A 15,270-nucleotide genomic window follows, 5' to 3' on the forward strand; every position below is an offset into this window, starting at 1 on the left:
AACTAATTTCCCATTGGTCTATGTTGAAATTTGCACCAATTAATCACAACATCAACAATAATCAACACATTAATTGTATTTTAACTGAGCACATTTGGCAATAAACATGGCATTCAAACTACAAAAGCTAACAAATTGAAATCAATTCCCAAACAGTAAACAAAAAGCTAACAAAGAGTAGTTCAATACAAACTTAAACAAGATCAAAACCAAAACAAACGTGTAAACAAATAGATTAGAACTTACCTCCAATGAGAAAGTTAGGGTTTCTTTTTTCAAAGGAGTTGATTTTTCCACTGCCGCCGATCAATGATTGGATCAGTCGAGAACCTGAAAATAAAATAAGGATGATTATTCAATCAATAAATAGAGATACATATATAAATTCATATATATACTTGTATAGAGCGATTTGTAAGAGAAGAAAAATTATCTAAAAAAGGTCAGATAATGTGTACGCAGATATGGAGAGATCGAGATTGTACGAGACAGAGACAGAGATCAAGAGAGAGATTGAGAGATCGAGAGAGAGAGAGTCAGAGATCAAGGGAGAGATTGAAAGATCGAGAGAGACCGATATTCATACTGGTGTTCTTCAGACGACAAGAGATTAAGGAAAAAATATTACGTGTTTTCGGAATAATGTTCTATTTTACTTATTAATTGACACATTTTATGTTGTTTCTTAAAATATTAATACAAAAGTGATTTGTTATATTATTTAGATGAGTATTGCTATTTAGATTAAAAAATTAGACCCACTTTTTAAACTCAATGATGTGGTATTCTATTAAAATATCTAAGTCAATTCTCTTTCTCATTTATTCTCTAATCATTAATCAATCATCATATTGACACATTACTCGGTCTAGAAATAGGTCTATAAAGTGGGTTTATATCATTTTTCTATGATTAATAGCTATCAATTTGCATTACTTAAAGTTGAGTAAAACAACCAACGAGGATTGGTTAAGTTGGTAAGGGTCAGACTCTTCGTCTTTAAGACTTAGGTTCGATTCCCACTACTACCAGTAGTCCTCCTTGGTGGCTTGCCCTAACCCTGGATTGAGATAGCCTTCCCTCACCTAAACTTTTTTATACCAAAAACAATTTTTTTTGAGTAAAACAATTATATCATGACACTTTGTTGAGTGAAACAGTTACATCATTAATTGTGTCTGAAAATTTTGGTATGATTAGAATTTTCATTAAAATTTCCGTATCATCATGCAACACTTTCTCTCATCTTTTTTCTAATTATCAACCAATCATATCATTTAAACATAATGAGTCTAGAAATTGTACTTGTATATCATTTTTCATTTATTTCACTAATATCAAATTAGCATTCCGCAAAAAACTTGGAATTAACCATTTTGATGAAAAACAAAGGTACAAGAGGCAAACTGGGAGCTCCACAACAAACAGAAAGCAGCCGAAGCAATTCTGTATGAGAAAGAGAAAGAAGCCCAGGCCCAAAAAGCCACGGCTAAGGCTGCTTTCTATGCCCGCCAACAACTCGCTGATGGAGAATTATATCCTAAACAAAAAGAAGCTGCAGGGCTCTCGCACAAGCCCAAGGGGTTTATATAGGCACATTTTTGAATGCATTGGGAGGGAATTACAATGCTCTGAGAGATTTCCTTATGGTTAACGGTGGGATGTTTCAGGAGATTGCCAAGATTAATGGCGAGGCGGTTCGTGGGCTGCAACCTAAAATTAGTATTTGGACTAATGGTGGTGGCTGTGAGGGTGGTGATAGTGGTGCTATGAAGGAGGTTGCTGTTGTTTATAGGATGTTGCCACCATTGTTTAAGACTGTTCATGAGCAAACTGGAATGTTGCCACCAGCATGGATGGGTGCCTTGCCTGACTCCAATAATGTGAACTAATGAGTCATGCATAAGATGGAGATTCTTTGTAGTTGGTAAATTGGGCCTCCATGAGCTGTCATATGAACTGAACCATTCAACTTTTAAGAACTTTTGAGTAGATAATTTATGTAAAAAAATTAGATTGATCGAATAATCGTAATCACGTGATGATATCACGTGATGTTTTCAAAATTATACTTGCCATGCATTTTTTTGAAAATAAATATGAACCAATCATGTGATTATAATTATTTGATCAACCTGATTTGGCGTGGATAATCTATTAGAGAGCCTTAGAAGATAAACGATTTAGATAATGAGGTGATCCTGTGGTGAGCTCATAGAGGCCCCACTCTAGTTGTGATTTCCAACCGGAAAGAATCTCCGTACTTACGGACTTGGCATTGTGATGTGAGGTTAAAAGATTAAAAATATTTATTTTATGATAAATATCATTTTTACACATAAATATCAAATTTTCTATAAAAAATTCATACAATTTGATTTGACAAATTTTGGTCATATTAATGAAACACACCACAATTTGGGCTTAGGATGTCAATTTTTTTTTTTTTTTTTTTTATTTTTTGAATGTGGGATGTGAAATTTGAATCTAAATTTTTGTATTTACTTTACATTTTCTTGAAGAAGTTGAAATAGGTAATTGTATGGACACCATTCTATGCGTTCTTATGTTTGTGTTTAGTTATGTTTCTTTTGATCAAAAGACTTATATGTACATTTGTTCGTTTCAAATAAATACAATGTATGATGAAAATATTAATAAATTTGAAATTATTCACTTTGTTTGTAGTGATGCACCTTTTAAAAAGATGTACATTATAAAAAAATTATATTTTTTATGATAAAAATTATATTTTTTATGATAAAAATTATGATTATCTGTAATGTATGTTATGATATTTTGTGGTAATATTATGAATAATGAATTTATAATGTGCAGCCTAAAGTTAGGGATGACAATGTTATGATACTTTGTGATTTTTGTTATGATACTTTGTAATTTTTATTATGATATTTTATAGTGAAAAAAAAAGTAAAAAGTATATAAGGTGTAATTTCTTGCAAGTTTGTTTGAAGTTTGATAGAGAACTTGTAAAGAGAGAAATTGTGTAACTTGACAAAATATAAACATACACAGAAATATACATATTCCACTCTCAATACTCTTATGTATCTTTAGGAGATGATGATAGCATTGAAGCCTATTGAGAGTTGCACAAGCTAACACAAGTAAACAAATTGTGTTCTTTAATGCAATTCTAAATTTCATGATTGATATTAGAGATGCTCAGAGGCGCACCAACAACTCATGAATCAAGTTTTTTAAATTTGACGAGTGTACTTAAGTTAATGTGTTAAAAAATGGCAAATAATTTGTTTAGTCAAAAAGGGAGAAAAACTCCCTTCATTTAAAACAGGTTATCAACCAAAAATACTCAATGGGGAAATATTCAGTTTCTAAATAAATGGAAACCAAAAAAATAAAATAAAAAAAGTCCAACATTTGGAAGTATTCTCGAACTATAAAGTTATTAGACGAAAATCTCATTCTAAAATTTGAAGGAAGAAAATTCTTCAGTGTATCATAGTCTATGTTTTACACAGACTCTTTGGAATTTCGAAGGTACCCGTATTGACACGACACGACACGACACGGGTACGGGTGCGGGATACGGCCGGGATATGGCTCCTTAGAAATAGATACGGCAGAAGAATCGAAAGTGGAGAGAGCAAGAAGAGAACCTGGCCTTCGACTTCAATCTGACTTGGTTGTAGAGCATTGATCGATCTGCAAAGCTTGATCTGCGAAGTTGATCGATCTGCGAAGTCGATCTACTGTGCTCCTTCGTCTTCCCCTTTAATCTCGATCTCCCTCTCCATCTCCATCTCCATCTCCATCTCCATTCTTCTCGTCTCTTCGTCATTCTCTCTCTCTTTTCTTTTTTAATCAGGCTCTCTCCGTCCCATCTTTTTAATATAATTTGAATTATATGTAATATAAACTATATTATTATAATATTATTCATATTATATAATATTATTTATTCAAAAAAAATATTATATAATATAATATATCATAAATAACATAACTTTTATGTCTAAAATAATGTTTATAATTTTTATTTATTATTTATTTGTTATTTTTTTTAATAAAATTTGTTATTCCGTAAACTTTTTAAACTCATCTTCATATAATAAATATATTTAAAAATAACTATTTAACATACCCCGTACCCGTATCCTAATTTGGATCCATATCCACGTATCCTTAATTTTTAATTTTAAAGTGCGCAACCCTTAGATACACACCCGTACCCGATACCCGCACCCGAGTCCGTGTAACGTAGATCATAGTGTAAGAATTCCTATAGAAGAGAAATATAATGAACCAAGATTCACATAAAAGTATGAAGACTATGAAAGTATAGGACACTGGTCTTTAGAATAAGAATTTAAAACCACTAGAGATATAAAAAGACTTGAATATTTAATCCAAATGATTCAAACTTTGAATCAAGAAGAAAATGTAATAGTTAGTAATTGTCGCGAGAAACAGAGATCCATTCGATGGAGTTGCCAGCTAATTTTTTCTCAAAGTACCACTAGGAAACCTAGTATAATCCTAAACCAGAAGAAAAAAAAAAAAAACTTGACTTCATAGATAAAACACGAGATACAACCAAGGAAACTACAATCGGAGTCCAAGGTACAAATTAGGAAGGTGTGAGGCACCCATCTTGCCCAACTGATAAGTTATCCTTTAGTCAATTTCATTAGGACAATTAGATAAATTTGTAAGACCTTAATATGCAAGATGACTTCACTTAATTTCATTGGTTCAATTAGTTAAATTAGTGTCTCGCAAAAAAAAAAAAGAAACTAACTATAATGATCCCAATCAAACACTAGACTACCATGAAAATTAACAAGCATGCAATCATGGCAGAAAACAAGACAAAACATGATTAATTCCTGACAATCCTAAACTAAACATGAGACAATGACATGATTGAGACAAACCAACAACTATGACAACGAAATAGACACATCAAACGATCTCTCAGAAAATTATGAAAATTTTATGAGACACAAATATATGTGATTAACTTACAACTCCATAATTGAGGGGGTCCTCAACTTTCACTTTATGTTAGAATTGAATCTAAACATTCTCTCATTGTTCTTGATGAAGTAGGAGAAAAATTAACAATAAAACGATCTTTTGAGTTTGAAGCTATGTGGTCCAAAGATCCAAATAGTCATTGCGAGTTACAGAAAGCATGAAACTCCAGAACAAAAAGGGTCTCCAACTTTCACACTGGGTTAGACGTAGGGGTGAAATTGGTACAGTTTGCCGATAATATAAATCAATTGTGAGCGATCAAGGAAGAGAATCAAACCGACTGAAATCTACGTGGTCAATAAGTGTATTCAATTTGCCATTGTTTGACAAAATCAAAGCAAACGATATATAGAAACAAAAACTGGAACACAAAATAAAACCATAACTCCTTTACATGACACTCCTTTACTTGGAAAAAACAAAGAGTAAGGGTACCAATATTCAGGAATGGTTGGATAGGGTCCAGCTAATGCAAAATTTTGGTTTTACATTTTCCCAAATGCTCTTATTTGTCATTTACCAACTAGTGAATCTAATAATTATCACATTGTTCTAGATAAAGTACAAGAAAAATTAGCCATAAAACGACCTTTTAAGTTTGAAGCTATGTGAATTATAGATCTAGAGACCCACTGGGTGTTGCAAGAAGCATGCAATTTGAGAATTTAGGGTTCCCAACTTTTACATTGTGTTAGGAGTAGGGGAGAAATCAATGTAGTTTGGCGGAGGTCTAGGTGATTTCTCCACCACACAGAAGCTTTTAAGTAACAAAAACAAAAATCCAAAATAAAAATAAAAAAAGAAACAAAAAGAAAAGAAAAGAAAATTTGTAACACAAAATAAAACCATAATAATTACTTTACAAGTAACTCTTCTACTTGGATAAATTGGTGAGCACAGTGTACCAATAATCAGGAAAGGTTATAAATGTTAGATAGGGACCTGGCTAATGCATATTGCATGTCCATTCTCCCAAACTCTCTTATTCTGTCATTTACCAAATATTGAATTTGATCATTGTCTCATTGTCCTAAATAATGTAGGACAAAAATTAGCCATAAAAACAATCGTCTAAGTTTAAAGCAATGTGGGCCAAAGATTGAGAGAGCCCATCGGGTATTGCAGGAAGGATGCAAGTCAAGAATATATGGGTCCACTTTCACGCTGTGTTAGAAGCAGGGGTGAAAATAAGTGCAGTTTCGTTGAGGTCTAGGGTGGGGTTTCCCCACCAAACCAAAGATTTTGATTTGACATTTACATAAATTTATCCTAGTCAGGGAAGAGAACTAAGCCGACATTGTGAAATTTTGAAAACGATTCGATTTGTCAGTGTATTCAGTTTGCATTGTTCAATAAAGTCAAGGCAAACTATATACAGAACACAATAAGTGAACCTGACCAATCAAGGGAGATCAAGTAAGACAACCAAGCCAACCTTGCAGAATTTTGAAATGGTTCGGTTGGTCAGTATATTCGATTTGCCATTATATTATATAACAAAGAAAATTAGGAGAAGCCGTATACAGAACATAAAAGCCAGCATTGAAAAAAATATAAATTAGAACGTAAAATAAAAGCAAACCGAAGCTTTTGATTTGATATTTACATAAATTAATTTTGACCGCTCAAGGGAGACAACCAAGCTGACCGTGCAGAATTTTGAAACGATTCGGTTGGTTGGTGTATTCGGTTTCCCATTACATTAAACAAAATTGGGGGAAACCATATATAAAACATAATACATCAGCGTTGAAAAAAATAAAAAATTGGAAAGTAAAATAAAAGCAAACTGAAACTTTTGATTTGAAATTCAAGTAAATCAGTCATGACTAGTCAAAGGGACAACCAAATTGATCGTGCACAATTTTGAAACGATTCGGATGGTTGATGTATTCGGTTTGCCATTATTAAACAAAATTAGTGCAACCATATACAGAAACATAATACGTTAGCGTCGAAAAATATCCAAAATCTCAATAAATAAATAAATAAAAAGAAAAAGAAAATTGGTACACAATAAAGCTAAACCGAAGTTTTCAATATGACATTTACATAAATCGATTCTAACCAATCAAGGGAGATCAAGGCAGACAATCAAGCTGACTGTGCAGAATTTTGAAACCGTTCGGTTGGTTGGTGTTTTCGTTTTGCCGTTATATATTAAACAAAATTAGGAGAATCCATATACAAAACATAATAAGCGAAAGTAGAAAAAAATATATATAAATTCAAACGTAAAACAAAAGCAAATCGAAGCTTTCGATTTGACATTCACAAAAATCAATCTTGACTAGTCAAGGGCGACAAACAAGCTGATCATGTAGAATTTTGAAACAATTTGGTTGGTTGGTGTATTTGGTTTGCCATTATATTAAACAAAATTAGTGAAAGCCATATACAAAACATAATACGCTAGCGTTGAAAAAAATAAAAATTGGAATGTAAAATTTAAAAAAAAAAACCGAAGCTTCCAAGTTGACATTCATGTAAATCCATTTTGACATGGTCAAGGGAGACAACTGAACCGACCGTGCAGAATTTTGAAACAATTCGGCTGGTCGATGTATTCGGTTTGCCATTATTAAACAAAATTAGTGCAACCATATACAAAACGTAATAAGCTAGCGTTGACAAATATCAAAAATTCAAAAAATAAAAAGAAAAAAGAAAATTAGAACACAAAATAAAGCTAAACCTAAGTGTTTGATTTCACATTTACATAAATCGATCCTGACCAATCAAGAGAGATCAAGTGAGACATCCAAGCCGACCATGTAGAATTTTGAAATAGTTCAGTTGGAGCATAAGATAAAAGCAAACCGATGCTTTCGATTTGACATTCACATAAATCGATCTTGACCGATCAAGGAAGACAACCAAGCTGACCATGCAAAAGACTGAAACAGTTCGGTTGGTCAGTGTATTTAGTTTGCCATTATTAAAAAAATTAGTGCAACCACACGCATAACATAATAACCTAGCATTAAAAAATATCCAAGATCCAAAGAATAAAAATAAAAATTTGTAAAATTTTTAAAAGCAAACCGAAGCTTTTGAGTTGACATTCACGTAAATCAATATTGACTGGTCAAGGGAGACTACCGAGCTGATCGTGCAAAATTTTGAAACGGTTCAGCTAGTCGATGTATTCGGTTTGCCATTATTAAACAAAATTAGTGCAATCATATACAGAACATAATAAGCTAGCATTGAAAAATATCCAAAATCCCAAAAAATAAAAATTTGATAATCACATAATCAATCTTAACCGGTCAAGGGATACAACCAAGTCGACTGTGCAGAATTTTAAAACGGTTCGGTTTGTCGATGTATTCGGTTGCCATTATATCTAAAAGAAAATTAGAGAAAGGCATATACAGGACATAATAACCCACCGTTGAAAAAAATAAATATTGGAACGTAAAATAAAAGCAAACCAAAGCTTTCAATTTGACATTCACATAAATCGATCTTTACTGGTCAAGAAAGACAACCAAGCCGACTGTACAGAATTTTGAAATGGTTCGATTGGTCGGTGTATTTGGTTTTCCATTATTAAACAAAATTAGAGCCAGCCATACATAGAACATAATAAGCCAGAGTTGAGAAAAATTCATAATCCCAAAAAAAAAAAAAAGAAACATTGTAACATAAATAAAATCAAACCGAAGTTTTCCATTTGACATTCACATAAATTGATCCTGACCAATTAAGGGAGACAACCAAGCCTACCGTGTAGAATTTTAAAGCAATTAGGTTGGTCAGTGTATTCGGTTTACCGTTATGAAACAAAATTAGAGCAAGCCATATACTGTCTGAAACATAATAAGCCAACATTGAAAAAAAATTCAAAATCCACAAAAAGAAAAGAAATTAAATTGGAACATAAACTAAAACCATAATTACTTTACAAGTAACTCCTCTTAGATAAATTGTAGAGTAGAATGTACCGTTAATAAAGAAAGATTAGATATTGCCTAGCCAATGCATCTTAGATGTCCTCAAACTCTCTTATTCAGCATTTACCAAATATTAAATCTGATCATTCTCTAATCGTCCATAATAAATTAGGACAAAAATTATTCATAAAATGATATGTTAAGTTTGAAGTAATGTGGACTAAAGATTGAGAGAGCCATTTGATGTTGCAAGAAGCATGCAAGTCGAGAATTTAGGGGTCCTCAACTTTCACACTGTTTGAAGTAATGGTGATATAAGTGCAATTTGGCTAAGGTCTAGGGTGGGGTTTCTCGACCAAACGGAAGATTTTGATTTTCACCCCTAGTTAGAAGGAAGCCCTCAAAAAATCGGAATAAGGACCACATTGATTTTGTGGTTCGAAGATTATTGAGTCGAAGATAGTATTGACCACATTCAATGAGACGAGGCTACTAAGGAGAACTATGGGAAGGAACTTTATCTTAGAAAAGAGTTGCATAAACAAGCAGCAAAGCTATATAGGTTCTGTAGAAGTAGAGGGCTAGAAATCTATAACTGAAGAAAGGAAATGCTAATACTATTTTTATCACGCCCCACTTTTTATTACTCGGAGTCATTACCAAATTCTTTAACTTAATCCAATTTCAGAGATAACATGCGGAAATAAACTCATACATTCAATCCGTAGAAATGATTAACGATACTCTCATTCGTATGCAAAGTAAACATTACATGAACTAACTTAATAAATTGCCCTTGGGCTTACATCATTAAAAGTACAAGAAGAAGGGTGTAACCCTTTACAACAATGGCATTCCGCCAACATAACTAAGGCCCCGTGGCCAACAAATAAGAAGATCCAAATCTTGTAGCACACCCTGCTAAACACCTGAAAAAAATTCAACAACGTGGGATGAACATATAGTCCAGTAGGGATCTCAACATGATCCTCAACAATAACAGCATTACAGATAGCTATGATCATGAACACCCATTCTCATACTAGAATAATAATGTGACAGTTTATACAAAATATATATATAAATATATATATGAACTTTTCTTGAAAACAATCATTTAATTCACCGCTATAAGCGATTTATCCTCCCTTTTTCCTTTCATTAACCCACGTTCCCAATCTTTTATAACATTAACAACTACTTAGAAACATAGATTCACTAAGCCCATTACTTTTCCATTTGCCACACATACAACAGATGTGCCTTTTCAAAACATATTTGGCATTTCAATGCAATTCCAATTATATCATAATTATCCATGCACACCTCTATAAAAAAAGATAACAACTCAACTACATACATAAAATCAATCCATGAGTCAACTCGTCCCTCCAACACTGTAACAAATACAATCCACAATGTTTCCAGATACACTGAAACAATAACAAAACAACACTGCACTACTAGCTATATGCGTAGTAAGCCAAAGATACACTTCTCACCACAATCTACCAGTTTACCAGGCGCTAGTTGGAAGGGTATGGTACCTTAGATTATCAGCGCGTCAGTTCTCCAGGCGCTAGCTGGAAGGGTATGATACCTTTGATTATAAGCGCTAAACACATAAGTGTGTGGAGTCCATCCCCTATCTTCTCACACACACTGGAGTACAACCCCTCTCTTCTCCCAAACCAGTATACAAATATAATGTAATTCAGCATTTCATTACATATAATGTTCAATCAACAATGGTGTATTACATACACAGCAATTCAACACAACCACGTCATCCTCCACCGATGACCAAGGATAAAACCTCTAGATGCAAATATTTAGTACACCTATTAAAGACTCAATTACTATGAGACCACAAACCCGACAACAACATTAACATGGTAGTTCAAGATACAATTCCACACATGTGTGTATTCAACACTCATGAAACAATAATCCAATTTTCATACGTATTTCAAAACACTTTTCCCATTTCACAAAATGAATTCCACTTCCTTTGTTTTCACAAAATCATTCCCATGGACAAAAGCCATAACTCATTTAAATTCACTACATTCTTTTCAAAGCCATTTCGAACTAATTATGCAAATTAAGTCATGAACAATAAATTAGGGTTTTTCCTTCCTCTTTCTCAATATTGACCAAAAAGGCCCAATTTACATCAACAAACAACAATAACCACAATTAAGACTCAAAATACCTAAGTATTTGCCCCAAAGATCAAAACCCCTCAATTAATTTATTAAATCAAATAAAAGAAATTAGGGTTTCCTCTCCTTTCAATAACCACATGCTAATTAACACTCCAAATAGCCCAAAACAACTCTCAATGATAACATAACCATTTTCAAATACCCAACCCTAGGTTCCTTCCCATGATTTCGAACAAATCCAACATGGATATGATTTTTTTATGCAATACAAAATTACCACATGTCTATCTATAGACGAAGTATTGAAGAGAAACAAGGAGAATCCCTACCTCAAATGGAGATCTCAAATAGAGAAGACGACCCGAAATCAAAGTGCTCCAAATCCCAAATTTCTTGGATCACAACAAAGCCCTCGACGATCAACACACTTCTTACAAAGGCCCAAGGTGAGGAAAACACTCTAGCTAGAACAATCCTAAGAGAGAAGTTCGGTTTTAGAGTGAGGTGCTCTCCAATGGAGGTTTTGAAAAAGTAAGAGAGAGAAAGGAAATCAAAAAGTGATCAAAAAGGTGATTTCACGGACTGATATAAAAACAGGTCCGCTCGAGCGTACAACACCCCGCTCGAGCGTCAGACACAGGTTCACGCTCGAGCGTCCAAAGATCCGCTCGAGCGCCAGATGCACTCTCCCAGAGTTTTCTGCAGACGACCAAAATGCTGAGAGAAGGAAATTCACGCCCGAGCGTCCAAACCGCCGCTCGAGCGGAGAGACCAAAACTTGGGCAAAATTTCAAAGCTTTAAAACACAACCAACTAATTCCCAACTTGCCCAACACAACCCAAAACTCTAAAACAAAGAGTAAGGGATAGAAATGAGGATAAGACAACAATGAATCTACGGAACCAAGTCCGGATTACAGTTCAATAACAACAGGGAATACCGGGATCGCTATAACTTTTTTTCATACCACCACTATTATTCCCCCACAAGGTAATGCAATTAATTTATGAAGAAAGAAGATGGATCATAGATTCCAAATACATATAAGATTGGTGACGAATTCATTCATTATTCAAACCCAACTCTTCAGTACCTCACGTCCTATCTTTTGAAGGACATAGCATAACTCATTTAACCTGTTATTTCAAACAGTGTCAAATAGAGGTTGTGTCGAACCTATAAAATTGAGAAAATTAAATTTGATGTCTTCTCATGTGAAATGTGACAAACAAAGTAGTGTCTAAGATCTTGGCAGATATTAAAGTCTATTCTTGATTCCTTATTAGCGCCAATATATAACTTCTTTTGTTTTGCATAGGCATATAGGTGATGGCACCATTCTGCTCAGGAGGTCATACACACCTCAAAGAATAAGAAAACAAAAGATGTTCTTATGGCGATTAAGGTGGACATGGCTAAAACATATGACTGGTAGTATGGTCTTCATTAATGAGATTGTGGAATGCTTTGGTTTTCCAGAAAAAATTATTCAAAATATTAGAAAATGTATTTCAACCCCTACTTTAATCAATGGGTAAGAACTCTAGACTAACTAAGCAACTGAATCCATATTAAATATTAAGAAAACAAAAGATGTGCAAGTCATATATATTTATTTGCAAACGACATACTTCATCAATAAGACTGTCAAAATTATATGTACCACCACAGCAATAAGAGTATCAAAATTATGTCAGCAGTGGACAAGGTAAAGCAACACAGACTAAAGCAATATAAATAGAACAGAAAATATAGAATTAAAAGAGCAAATTGGATTGATTTCAGCTTACCTGTTCCTCTTCTTTTGCTTTTGTTGTCTCTTCCCATCACTTTCACCACTACCACTGAGAGGATCAAGGCTTCCCACCCACATCTTCACTTGCCACAATTTGCGTCCACCATGAATCATAACTTTCTTGACCGTCTTTCGTTATGGGTCATACCAAAGAAGCCCTTCTGTGTCGTGTTTCAATAGTTTTCCCCACCATTCGCCTCATATTCGGGAAAGGCCCAACCACACCTAGTTGTGCAACTGAAACTAACTAAGGTCCAAGATTCCTTCACTCCATAATCTTTCATCACCCATAAATGAACCACAACCATGAAACAGTAGCAAAACACCAATAGGCATCCCCCTCAAGACCTGAACAGTCAAATAAAAATTCATATCCGAATATGGGGTTGTGGCACAAATCAATATTCCTCACAACCAAGATAAAAACCAACAATGAATGGACCTGGGGTTTTTGAGTCACAACAACCCAATGCAAAGCACCTCTGGTTAGTACTAGCACACCACCTCCTTGATTCAAATTAGAATATAATTAGGGAATTTGTCAGCCCTGTGTCATGAATTCGATTTCAAACTAAAAACCGTAACTTCATCATCAAAATTAATCATCACTGGCAGCACTATTTTATACCCAAATCTGAAAATGCGAATAATCACATAATACCTAGCTAGGTTTTGGAACTCAATAGACGGCTAAGGCAATTTCATCGAGTTTCAAGTAGATGGGTTTCCACAAGACAACGGTGTCAAACCCACTGGGACAAACAAACAGAGAGCAACCCATTACAAGAACGCCATACCTTCATACACCGCACTGGTTGGGGATCGAACTGTACGGTCTCTACAACGCCATCAAACGAATCAAAATCGGCCGATACGTAGACAAGGGTTTGAATCGAAGAAGCGGCTTCACCAGCAAGCAATCAGGACAATATGTCGGCGAGAGAAAGTATACGATTGAATAAATTAGGGTTTGGATTTTTTATGGAAGTGAGAGCAGAGAAGACTAGATGTGGGGGTGGGGGGTTTGGGTTACTTGCCATTTATATAAGCGTGCTTATGGGTGTATGGTGGTGTTTGGGAAGTTTGAGACTTAGGTTTTTTTTAACAAAAAGACAAACTTTTTGTAAAATTAAAAAAAAACACATTCAAACAAAATATCACATCTTCATAATCATTTCACTTTTCTCTCACAAACATCACATCCAATCACAAAAAAACCCAACTATCTTCTCAAACATAAAAAAAAAATTCTCCAATAATATCCTACAATTAAAAAAACCTACATAAAAACTCACTTCTCAAACATCCATTATGTGTGTCAACTTTTGTTTCATGCTGCTCAAAATAGAAGTGTTTAATTGTTATTTAAGCCTTGTTTGTCATCCTCTAAAAAATTCAAAAAGTCAAAAAGTCACTATCTTATTTAAGTCACCTCATTTTATTTAAATCACGTCACCTCTCTATCACATCACTTCAAACCCAACCCATATTTTATAAAAACTCAAAAAGTGCACTTATTTAGAACATCCCAAACAACCCCTTATTATTATGGGTAAATTACACTTACACCCCCTAAGGTTTGGGTTTATTACGTATCACCCCTTGAGTTTGGAAAATTACACTAACCCCCCTGTCATTGTAATTATTTAGACAGAATAAAGACATTGAACTCATGCACTTTCCCTTTTTTGTTTTGCTTTACTTTCTCTTTTTTTCCCATTTCCTTTACTTTTTTTTTTTAATTTAATTTCCTCTATTTTTCTACTAGGAGTTGTTACCTTTTATATAAGTAGGGGGTTTGTGAAATGAGATTATTAACCACAGGGGTGAAAATGTAATTTCCAAAACATCAAGGGTGTAGACGCGCCCGCGGAGGGGGGGGCCTTATGCTACTACAGTTCGGACTCGCGATTTTGTTGTCGCGGTTCTTAATCTGAACCAAAGAGTCCAAATCTGGCAAATCGTTTTGAGAAATAGTTTTTTGAAAAAGTAGTGCCAAACATGGACTGCTTTGCCAGATACAGAGTCGCCACCTAAATATTTTTTAATGGGGAAATTTAGGAAACCCTGACTCGGTGCCGAAGGCCACATGTCCGTCATCACCGGAGTTGTCTCGGCTCGGGAGCTTGGGTACGATCGGGGAAGGTCAGCTATGAGCACCCCCTTTCGCCCGGTTCGAAGACCGGCCTCTACTAACCATGATATCCGATTTTGAAAACATTATGTGTTCTTATTCCGTTTATTAGCCTAGAATTACTATGTTATGCGTGCAGCAAACAAGTATAGACTAGATTGCCTAATTTGGAAATAAGCATTGCATATCCGTTCGGTTTTGAAAAGCGCTTTGGAATTTGCTACTCGCAAGTAGACTAAACACGGATTTCA

The 15,270-nt window shown here is 34.3% G+C and overlaps 1 long non-coding RNA gene and 1 pseudogene across 2 annotated transcripts in view; one reads left to right on the top strand and one right to left on the bottom strand.

The window, feature by feature from the left end:
* LOC114274933 (uncharacterized) overlaps positions 1 to 15,270 on the top strand; it is a 267,609-nt pseudogene that overhangs the window by 202,825 nt on the left and 49,514 nt on the right. The gene's annotated exons all lie outside the window — the stretch shown is intronic.
* Positions 67 to 14,011, bottom strand: LOC145806114 (uncharacterized). The gene is made up of 2 exons (XR_014348773.1): positions 12,881 to 14,011; positions 67 to 330 (listed from the first exon to the last, which is right to left on the bottom strand). It is a non-coding gene; the product is annotated as an uncharacterized LOC145806114 (long non-coding RNA).

This window comes from Camellia sinensis, chromosome 13 (genome assembly GCF_055761805.1).
Source record: "Camellia sinensis isolate YWXY chromosome 13, ASM5576180v1, whole genome shotgun sequence".
NCBI classification, from domain to species: domain Eukaryota; kingdom Viridiplantae; phylum Streptophyta; class Magnoliopsida; order Ericales; family Theaceae; genus Camellia; species Camellia sinensis.